At 44.1% G+C, this 12,092-nt stretch overlaps 1 protein-coding gene across 1 annotated transcript in view; it reads left to right on the top strand.

Annotated features, from left to right (window-relative positions):
• LOC136181101 (NLR family CARD domain-containing protein 3-like) overlaps positions 1 to 12,092 on the top strand; it is a 785,212-nt gene that overhangs the window by 706,716 nt on the left and 66,404 nt on the right. The gene's annotated exons all lie outside the window — the stretch shown is intronic.

Genomic DNA, 12,092 nt, shown 5'->3' with positions numbered 1-12,092 from the left:
AGACACGGCGGTGGCTTCACACATTTCGCCTTCTCGTCACTCAGCATGTCTTCATAAGTTGCACATAATTATTCTGTAAATAATTCAAGTGTGGACATTAAGTCGGGGCATCTCTGACACGATCATGAGGCCTTTATATCCTTATAATTAGTCACAGTGCAGACGGAGATGCCCACGAAAATATGTGGCCAACAATTCAAAGTTTTTGTTGGTTGATCAAACCTTTGATTAATAATATGATAGAGTGAGGGAGAATGCTGACTGACGTGTCCTCTCTGCCACTATACGAAGAAATCAGTGTGGGTCCTGTAAACATGTAAACACTGCAGATATACTCGTGCGTAATGATGAACGTTGGATGTTTTGGCACATAGGACAGCGTGAATGCAGCAGCGACGTGGTGTCATTCTCTGAATTTTCTTCAGTTCGTGATCCTCCTGCTGCAGCAAACTACCGATATGTCCATTTTATCCTTCACTTCATTCACAAGTTCCTTTGTTTCTGGGTCAGAAAGTTTCGTTTCTTTGTCTAAACTTCCGTTTTCGTGATCCAACGCTGGAAACCTTTGATCTGCCCCCTCGTTTGTATGCATTTTCATTCACGAGCTGCTTTGCATTGACCGTTTATGGTTGAATGTGGGCGTGTAGAGGGCGGAACATGGGACTAATCTACCTGCGCATATTTCCAGGTGGGTCGTGATTTATAAAGGGAACATTGCGTGCAGGTGTGCGTACGAACGGTTTTATAACTCTGAATCATTTTGTGCGCACGCCATTTCTGGGTTTTTGGCACACGTACATTTTTAGTATGAATTTTATGCACTCTTTTATAAATGAGACCCCTGGCTCTTGAAATCAAGAATGCTAATTTAGGTATACATTTGAATGATTTAACTGTGGGTACTTTGTTGTACGCGGACGATATTGCTCTGCTGGCTGAATCGGAGGATGATTTACAAAATATGTTAAATTTAGTTAAGACCTGGTGTTGCAGATGGAGGCTGTCAATAAATCAGAGTAAAACACAGATAATTCATTTTAGAAAAAAGGGTGTCCCAAGAAGTGAAAAAAGCTTTACTTTTTGGGATATGCCATTACAAAATGTATTTGTGTATAAATATTTGGGATTTTGATGAATATATGAATTATGAAAATGGAATTGAACTCCTTGCTGGTTCAGCTAGCAGAGCTTTGGGGGTTGCTGTTAACAAATTAAAAATATGTAAAGACCTTGGTTATTCTACTTACTCTCAACTGTATGATGCATGTGTTTCTCCCATTTTGAATTATGCTGCTGGGGTATGGGGATTTAAAGAGAAGAATTTCAGATGCAGTACAAAACAGAGCTATTCGTTGTTTTCTGGGCATTCAGAGATTTGTTCCCTCTTTGGCTGCTCAGGGTGACATGGGTTGGATTCCTGGTATAATAAAGAGGAAATGCGACATGATTAGACTGTGGAATCGTTTCATTATTATGTCTGATGACAGGATCAACAAAGTTTTTTTCTGGAGTAAAGTTCTGAACTCTCCATGGGCTGCAGAGCTCCATGTTGTCTCTGAAGAAGCGGATTTACAGTTTATCTATAGAAATAATTTATCATGCAGCGTAAATAAGATTAGAAAAAAGTTACTTGTTGTATTCAATGAAAAATGGTTAAATGAAATATTGTTAAAACCTAAATTACGAACAAATGTCCAAATAAAGCATAATTATGATACTGAATTATATGTTAAAGCAAACTTACCAAGAAATCAAAGATCTTTGGTTGCTCAATTAAGGACAGGAAACCTTCCTTTGGCACTTGAAGTTGGCAGATTTAAAAATATCCCAGAGGAACAGAGAATTTGTGAACTTTGTGATTTAGGAGAAGTGGAGAGTGAATCTCATTTTCTTTTGTATTGTCCCTTTTATGAGGAACTGAGAGTACCTCTTTTTGATGAAATGTTTGCTCGAGACCCTCAAGTGTTTTGGAGTAATGACGATGTCAGGATGTAATGTTTGTTTACTTTCGATGTTTATAACTTGGCCTCTTTTGTCACTGAAGCCTGGAGGAAACGCCAGGATGGTTTATATTGTTAGTATTGTTTGGGATCTATTTTTGGTTTTTGGTCTGTTTGTGTGTTTATATTGGTGTCTTGTAAGCCCTTGTGGGCTGGGCATGCTAATGCATGCATGACACAATAATAAAAAAAAATTCAATTAAATTCATATACACCCTGAGTTTGTCTTTACTACACACACTTGGTTTTCTATCAGAAAAGTCTAACTGTCTGGCGGCCTTTCCCCCTTTGGCAGTCCTGTCAAATCATCCATCCACTGAGCGAGAGCGTACAGGTCGACGGTCTCCTCCCGTTCATCGTTGTTAACTTATTCCAGTAATACCCTCGATCCCGGAGTGAAAGTGACTTCATTTGTTCAAAGAGGCTCTGAGCATCTCTCTCCAATGTTTTGAATTTGGACTGCAGTACCCATTTTAAACACTAGGGGCCAGATTTACTAAAGTTTCCGTGTCTTAAAACGTGTGCAAACTTGATATCACCAGCAAAAAATGTGCTATCTGATCTACTAACGGCACGCAGTGAGGATTGCGTCTTTCATATGAGCAAAACAACACGCATTGTCCATTTAGTACGTTTGCCTTAATGAATATGCAATATGGGGCGTTTCTGCCCTAACGTGCAAAATACTGGGAGGAGAAAATGCAAACAAGTTAAGTTAGTACACGCATTGTGATTTACCAAGCCTGACAAAAACTGAGGTGATTGTGACGGTGTCTGTATTTAACACCTTTGAAAAGAACGTGCTAACCCAGGAGACCAGCGTTACGCTCAACAGGCTGCTGTTATTGTAGTTAGGAGGAGACATAGGCACAACAAAAGAAGGCATAAAGATCGCGTTTTTCCCCACAAGTGTTTACATGTTTCAAATGACAGAAAAATAAATGGCATGCATTTATTTTTTTAATTTGATTAAATATTCTAATCGTTACGGAAGAGAAACACCATGATTAAACTACAGGCTATTGTTGCCATTCGTAATTTTACATGGTGAGCTGTGGCAGATGGGCAGCTCCTTCAGCCAACGCCTCCTCCCCCCAGGTGCAAAACAGAGCGCTTCAGGCGCTCCTTTGTGCCCACTGCCATAAGACTGTACAACAGCAGCCTATGACAACAATAACAGTACGTCCTTGACACAAAACTTCACCCCCATAAAACACTACCCACATGACCTGCTTCATTATTATTATTATTATTATTATTATTATTATTTAGCATCTATATATATATACATATATACTGTACATTCTTTATATTTTTATTATATTATACTAGTCTATATTATATAATATTTCATTATATTATATAACTGCACTCTGCATTACTGTGGTACAACACTGCCTCTCTTCTCTGCTGTTTACATTACTTGCTGCTATTTATCATACCAAGTCACTTTAATCATCACTCGTCACTTTATCTTGTCATTCTCTGCAAATACTGTCTCAATTCTCAATTCTCCCAGTTAACTTCATCATTCATTTTGTACTTGTATATACCCTGTTTTTATTTTTATTTATCTAATCTATTCTGTTTAATGTGTATTTTGAGCTTTCTTCTTCTGGGGATCAATAAAGTATTATCCTATCCTATCCTGAATAAACGTCTTTACTTTTCTGTGTGTGAAACGTTGGATGTCAGAACGTTACATTACTTTCACTTCCATGAAATCTCTAAAAACTCTTCCAGCTTTGATGACTGATCATCTCTGAATCGCTCTCTTCAGATCCTTTTCATTTCTGTTTATGCTCGCTGTGAAACACTTTGGCACAAAGCTTTTTTGTTTTTGACCTTTGACCTTCTAGTGTGTAACTGACTGTAAATGTCAGTGAGCTCCTCCCCTGTTACTCTTCTTTCTTTTCACCGAGCAGAATAAGAGAACCTGTTTCTGGTTTCACATGTTAGAAATAAAGATGTAGAAATACTCCATACTGGTGTTTGGTCACTGACAGCGTCCAGAGAAGCTTCACTCTGACAGTTCAACATGAGGAGCAACAAAAAGAACAAAAATACTCAACTGTGCAATCAAACTGTTGTTTTTTATTAATTGATTTTTTTTTTTTGCATGGTGCAAACAAGAGCTGTCTCCCTGAGGACGGATTCTCTCTCAGCTGCAGGAGGAAATGTTAGAAGAGGTGTCTGCAGCTTCAGCTTTCTCTGATTCTCCTCGTCTACTCCTGCAGGATGTCTGCTTGTCTCTGGCGATGACCTTGATCATCACCATGGTAACATCTGCAATTTGATTAAGACTTTTCAGGACTTTTCAACTGGAGCAGAGTTCTTACTGTGTTTACCAGGAAGAACTGCAGCTTCACACACTTACAGGAATTATCAGCTGGCTTAAAATACAGCAGATTGATTTTTTTTTATTGATTTTTTTTAGCTTTGGATGTGATCTCTGAGGCTGTGAGAGCAACTTATTACTTTTTCTCAGAGAAGATTTCAACATTCAGACAGTGAGGAGGGAGACAACAACAGGGAAGCAGCTTCAACAACTAGTTTAAGTTTTGTGAGATCATTTTAGGTCTAAATCGACTTACAGGTGGAGGAGATGAAACTGTTCAGGCAGTACTGGGATCAGGAAGCTTTCAGGGATGTGAGGAGCAAGAGGCAGGACTTTTCATACGATGTTCACAGCAGAAGATCAGCGTCAAACTGTCACATCACGCCATGGCCCGTTTTTTATAGACTTTGGAGCAGACGAGGCGCAGGTGAAGCAGAGACTTTGTTTTGGTGCGTTTGCTTGTTCAAACTTTGTTTCTTGCTTGAAACATAACCTGAGAGTATTTCTGTCAGCAGATGAGAAAGAGCTCAGCTGTTCTGTGGTCGACACAGATTTTAGGAGGCGACAAACATTTATACGACTGAGGAGCAGGAGCCGGCAGACTTTTAAAAAGCAGCTCTCAGCAGAGGAGGAGGACGATCAGCAGTCATGTTTCAGCAGAGCAAAAGGACTGCAGGTTGGATGTAAGAAGAAGATTACAGGAGGAGCTAACGTCATCTCAGAGAGGTTGTAGTCAGAGAAAGAAGCCTTAAAGAAGAACTACTGACTGATGAGGAACATTAGAAGGACAAACTGAAGCTGGAGGACTCATGGGAGGACTTGTCCACCTTTGTGTTGTAGCGGGTTTGACAAGGTTTTAATTTTGGGGTGCCAGTCAGAGTCAAGTCTGACAAACAAAAAATAACTGCAAACAAAAAAATAGCCAACCTGCACAAAATAGGAGCCAAGCAAGAGCAAAAAAAACTCAGAAGTCAAACAAAACAACAATGGAATTTCAAATATATATTATCACAGGCCTCAACCACACTGCAAAAAAAATGAATGGGAGCACTGTGTGTGCGTGTTTCACAGTCTCTGTGTGTAACTTAAAGTTCAGTCCCTTCCGGCAAAAGTCCGCTCCAGTAACCCACAACCCACAGTTCAGTCCCTTTCAATTCAATGTTCAAATACAAAACAAAAACTCCGCTCTGGGTTTTACCGCGGGCCTCGAAAACAAATAAGGAAAAAACTGAAAGGAAAAACCAGTGTCTCTCTTCGTGGAGCAACAATCAAAACACAAAGAAACAAAAGACACAGCAGATACTCACGGCACCGAAGTTGTCAAGTCAGTCAGTAATCACGAGTCAGAGTTGAGCTTTGCTGCCCCGGCCTCTCCTGACTCCAGGGAACAGCCGATCCACCAGGAACAAGGAAACAAACAAATTCAACCGGCAGCCGGCCTGACAGCAACGGACCGCCAGCGATGAAAACTCCCACAAACGGCTATACACGAACTTTCAAACATGCTCCATGCCGAGGTAACCTTCTCCTTCACTGATGCTCTTCCAATGACTGTCCGTCTATCACCGGTGACTTGCACCCATACAAATGCCCTTCCCGGAGGACGGATTCAGACCTCGCGGCACTGTGGCTGTTTTTCATTGGCGTGCGAGATTTATGTGGGTGGATGACGGAGGAAGCCATGAATGGAGGTATGTACAAAGGGTTTCTGCCTCTGCAGGCGCTACACTGTCAGAGCTCACTGATGTTGTGCTGAATAGGAAACCATCAGGAGTGAGTTGACAGCATGGTGATGGAATGAGGGGCACTGAGGAGTTCTCTGAACAGGAGGGAGCCACAGTTTGAGTTTCTTAAACAAATCTCACAAGGAGGCTGAGGACTTTAAACCAAAGCCAGCTAGGCTAGCTAAGGAGGAGTGTTGTTGCAGGTTTTGTCAGACTGAGAGAACAGCTGTGTCTGCAGAGGTGGAAGGTTTGGTGCAGGAGGAGATTGAGGAGACCATCATCAGCTATTTGAAACGGTCATATGTTAAGGAAGAGATGGTCGGACTTTGTGCAGGTTTTTCAACAGAAGAGGAGAAATACAGACACGTGAAGGAGCAGACAAAGAGGACTGCAACTTCTGTTGTTCCAGAGTCAGACTTGACTTAATACGTGGGTTTAGGATGGAGAGATAATGTGGAGGTTTGATTGGAGGTTTTTCAGATGCAGAGGAGACATGGAGTAAAAGGAGGAGGTGGAACTTATGATGCAGGAGGAGTCTGAGGAGGACAAAAAGCGCACACAAGCCTCTCTCGATCCGGTGCTACTAGACCTCTGAGGTGTAATCATTCATTTGGAACAAATGATTTTAAAGAAAGTTCTGATCAAATCTGGTAAAGAGCAAGACTCTTTTACTTAAGAGCTTGGCAAAGCTGGTCTTCTGTGACTTACTAAGGCCCAGGACGCCCAGTAATGAGCCGTTGGTTCCGTGCCATTTCCCCCGCGCCCCGATGGGGAAACCCTGCACACGAACCCGTTTCAGGATTGGGTAGTGACCCCTAACTACTTTGGCAAAAGGCCTGTATTTGTGAAACTTGCAGTTGGCAAGATCACTGAGGGTCTCGTCCTAGCCCTCAAAGCCGATTGCTACATTGGCAATGATAGCTAGGGGCCCTTTCCTCATAAGGCGGTCAGGGACTCCGACTGTCCCGGCCGGGGTGGTCATTCTCTTCACCCTATCTACCGACCAACCTCGGCGGGTCGCCTTGTTTGCGAGGAGTTCGCAGATCTTATTATGGTTCCTGATCCTATTCTTCTGTAGCCCAGGGCAGGAGCTGACTATGTGCTGCATGGTCTCTCGGTGAGATTTACATAAGCGGCAGCTCAGAAGGTTCTGAGCCGTTGGCCGGCCTCTAGTGCCAGACACCAACGTGGGCATTACATTGGATCTAAGCTTAAGAGCAGTGATGGTTTCGGACTCAAACCGGAGGCGCTTGGCCTGACTGCACAACCAGATATTGCTGATGCGGTCATCTTGGAAGACCGAGACGCCGACTCCCTGAGAACTTAGCTTGCTCCATCTGTCAAACTCAGCGTGCTGCCATGCCGAGGAAGACACTGGGGGAGGATTCACGGTGAACGAATCACTCCCTGAGCCGCCGTCAACCCCAGCAGAAAACCCAATCGTCAGCTTCACCAATTCCAACAGCTTGGGCGGAAGGGTGGCAGCAGAGACCACCCTCGTGTACTCATCCCCAGAGGTCAGCATTAGCGACAAGCGGCGGAGTCTAAGGGCTGGAATGAATGGTCTGACCCGAACCAGTCCCAGCCCCCCGTCACGAGCCCTCGAGTACAGCAAACTGTCCACGGTCGATTGCTCCAGATGGAGCCAGGCCTTCACCCTTGAACGAATGTCCCTGTCACAGACTTCCAATTGGGCCTGACTCACATCACCCAGGTCAGCGATCTATGTCACCTGGGGGAGGCCATATATTTTGAGGAGATCGACCCGCTGCATCGGCTTCAGTTGGGCCTTGGAGATCTTCCGCAGGATCAACAGCACCTTGCTCCGCAAATCCGGCCTAGCAACTCCTTTAAGTGGGTTTATCTGGATCCCCAGATAAGTCACAGTTTCACCCACCCCCACCATGTGGATGGGGGTGTCAGCAATGCACCAGGGTGGGCAGTTGTTGACAGAGCTCTTCATCTTGCCTCTCTTTTCAATGAGGAATCCATGGCTCTTTGCCGGGTTGACTCGTATTCCAGACAGTTGGCAAAACTTATTCAGAATTACCAGATTCCTGGACATGCCGCCCCACGAATCGCTCAGAAGGACTAAGTCGTCAACAAAGGCCAAGGATGACACCGTCAAGTCCTTAACAGTTACCCCCGCCCCCCTCTCCTCCAGCAGGTGGATAAGAGGGTCGATTGCCAAGTTGAAAAGCAAGGGAGACATGGGGTCCCCCTGCTTCACTCCTCTGTGCATTCTAATCTTCCCGGTGAGGCCGCTCTCCGACTTGATCCTAGTAAAACACCGTTTATAGGAGTCGGTAATGAAGTTCCTGAGCGTCTCATCAACCCCCCTCTTGTCCAGTACCTCTGCAAGGTGTGCATGACACACCGAGTCAAAGGCCTTTGAGAGGTCGATGAAGACACATGCCAGTGAACCGCCATTCTTCTCGTACAGGTTGATGAGGCCATCCACTACCACAACGTTCTCGGAGCAACCAGGGGCTGGTATGAAGCCCCTTTGGCAGGGGTGCAGGGTGCACACTTCAGTCAACCGACTAGTCAAAACGCTGGACAGAGTCCTCAAGATCACGGAGCCGATGGTAATGGGCCGCCATTTCTTTATGTCCCTTTGTAAAGAGCCACCTGAGGACTTAGGGATAAGGGTAGTGCGACTACCCCTAAGACAGGCAGGAAGACGGCCGCTAAGGACAATCGCATTGAACAGGTCTGTCAGTTTGACCCCCTTTGGGTCCCACTTCAACAGATCCATCTTCCGGATGCGATCAGGCCCGGGGGCCGAGCCATTGTTCATTTTCTTCAGCGCCTTCTCCTGTCTCTCTTGCTCCTTTTTCTCTCTTTTAACTCGCTCTTTCTCCTCCTGCTGTTGTTCCTTCTCCTTCTTATCCATCTCTTTTTGTCTCTCCTTCTTCTCCCTTTTCACTCTTTCCTTCACCTCCTTCTTTTGCCTTTCTTTTTCCTCTCTCTCCCTCTTCTGTATTTCTTTCTCCTCCTTTTTAACTCGTTCTTTCTCCACTTTCTCCTTCCGCTCTTTCTCCTTCTTCTCCTGTCCCTCTCTTTCATTCTTCTCCCTTTCCCCTCCTTCTTTTCCTGCATGCAGCGCTCTTTCTCCTTTTTCTTTTGCTCAGGAGTTTCTTTGGGCTCACTGCTGAGTCTCTCCCTGTCCTTACTCCTCCTGAGATATTTATCTACGAAGAGCTGGACATTTATTCTCCTCCCGTCCTCCTCTGTCTCTGAAAGGCTGATGCTGTCTCCAGTGCAGGAGGGTCTCTCACTCCCTCTTGCCTGGTCCTTCCAGGATGGGACGATGGTGATGGTGTCTCCAGCGCAGGAGGGTCTCTCACTCCCTCTTGCCTGGTCCTTCCAGGATGGGACGATGGTGATGGTGTCTCCAGCGCAGGAGGGTCTCTCACTCCCTCTTGCCTGGTCCTTCCAGGATGGGACGATGGTGATGGTGTCTCCAGCGCAAGAGGGTCTCTCACTCCCTCTTGCCTGGTCCTTCCAGGATGGGACGATGGTGATGGTGTCTCCAGGGCAGGAGGGTCTCTCACTCCCTCCTGCCTGATCCTTCCAGGATGGGACGATGGTGATGGTGTCTCCAGCGCAGGAGGGTCTCTCACTCCCTCTTGCCTGGTCCTTCCAGGATGGGACGATGGTGTTGGTGTCTCCAGGGCAGGAGGGTCTCTCACTCCCTCCTGCCTGATCCTTCCAGGATGGGACGATGATGATGATATCTCCGCAGGACAACGGGCTCTCACCCCTTTGTCCTTAGGGCTTCTTGATGGTGGTAGAAGGCTTTACTCGACGAGACGGAGGGCTCTCACCCCTTCCGCTCGGAGTCTTCACCAATCATGAAAGGGTGGATGTTGTACCCAAACAGAGGTCTCTCACTCCTCCATTTGGTCCCTTTCATGATGGTGGGCGGCTCGATGTCTTCTGGAGAGGAAGGTCTCTCACCCCCTCCTCTGGACTTCTTCCAGGGCCTGGAAGAGTCCAGATCTCCAGGAGACAGAGCGTGGACCGTGGTCTTGCATCCAAATAAAGACAGGAACATACATTCTAATGACTTGCCGATGTCGATAAACTGCAGAGACAAAAACAAACATACACACGGTGGTCATTTCTCAGAGAATCAGTGAGGTTTGAACACAGACTTTACTTTTTAACTGTTGAAAAACATTCTGGTTGTAATTTATTGATTGTATTTATTTATGTGTAACGAGTGCCCAACCCTCACGGGTTCATAAGACCCCAGACGTTCAGCTGCAGCAGTTCAACATTTCATAAAATTACATAACAGTGTCACCCCTTGGTCTCATCCTGCCTTGGTCTTGGTCTTGTCTCGGTCTGGTCCTGCCTTGGTTTTGGTCTTGTCTCGATCCCTTAATGTCTTGGTCTTGTCTCGGTCTAGTCCTGCCTTGGTCTTGGTCTCGACTTGTTCTCGATCCCTCAATGTCTTGGTCTTGTCCTGGTCTAGTCCTGCCTTGGTCTTGGTCTCGGTCTTGACTCAGTCTTGATCCATAAATGTCTGGGTCTTGGTCTTGTCTGGGTCTCCCTCCCAAAATGTCTTGGTCTTGTCTCATTCTAGTCCTGCCTTGGTCTTGGTCTGGACTTGGTCTCAATCCCTAAATGTCTTGGTCTTGTCTGGGTCTCCATCCCTAAATGTTTTGGTCTTGTCCTGGTCTATTCCTGCCTTGGTCTTGACTCAGTCTCCATCCCTAAATGTCTTAGTCTTGTCTCGGTCTCGTCCTGCCTTGGTCTTGGTTTCGACTTGGTCTTGATCCCCAAATTATGGAAGCGTTTAGTGATCAAAATTCAAATGATAAAGCTAATTTGAAAATTCAAATGCATTAACAGAAATGCTTTTTAATTTTCAGAATATGGGTGTATTATTTGACTCAAACATAACATTTTGATTAATTTATCTAATTTGAATTTTAGTTTTCAACTTCAAAAATGCACATTCTTTGACTAAATTAAAATGAGGAAGAAAATTACATTTGCTTTATCATTTTCAAAAAATACCCCGCTAAATCTGTATCATAATTCAAATGAAAAATCTCATTTTAAAATGAAAATACAGTAACAGAAACACGTTTTAATTTTCAGAATATAGGTGCATTATTTGACCTATATTTAAAATGAATATTCAGTCATCCAGTTTGCATTATACTTTTACTCTCTATGTATGCATATTGTATGACATCATTCAAATGAAAACTAAAAGGTCTTTGGCTTTTCGTTTTCAAACTTGCTGTGCTAAAAAGTGATCATAATTCAAACCAACTCGAAAATGAAATGACAAAGTGGACGGTGCAGGAAAGTGTCGTCAGACTCCAGCTCCCAGGCAGGCGAGCGTAATATTTACAGTCTATGAGGCGAACGGGCAGAACGCGCAGTACATTTTAATTTAGTCAAAGAATGTGCATTTTTGAAGTTGAAAACTAAAATTCAAATTAGATAAATTAATCATCATTTTATTTTTGAGTCAAATAATACACCCATGTTCTGAAAATTAAAAAGCATTTCTGTTAATGCATTTGAATTTTCAAATTAGTTTTATCATTTGAATTTTGATTACTAATCGATTCCATACCAAATGTCTTGGGGCCAGATTTACTAAAGGTTTGCGTGTCTTAAAACGTGTGCAAACTTTATACCACCAGCAAAAAATGTGCTATCTGATATACTAACGGCGCGCAGTGAGGATTGCGTCTTTCAAATGAGCAAAACAACACGCATTGTCCTTTTAGTACGTTTGCCTGAATGAATATGCAATAATGGGGTGTTTCTGCCCTAACGTGCAAAATACTGGGAGGAGAAAATGCAAACAAGTTAAGTTAGTACACGCATTGTGATTTACCAAGTCTGACAAAAAGTGCTGTGATTGTGACGGTGTCTGTATTTAACACCTTTGAAAAGAACGTGCTCATCCAGGAGACCAGCGTTACACACAACAGGCTGCTGTTATTGTAGTTAGGAGGAGACATAGGCACAACAAAAGAAGGCATAAAGATTGCGTTT

Source organism: Labrus bergylta, chromosome 2 (assembly GCF_963930695.1).
Source record: "Labrus bergylta chromosome 2, fLabBer1.1, whole genome shotgun sequence".
NCBI lineage: Eukaryota > Metazoa > Chordata > Actinopteri > Labriformes > Labridae > Labrus > Labrus bergylta.
Note: the sequence above shows the minus strand (reverse complement) of the source record. Positions and strands in the feature narration are given on the sequence as shown.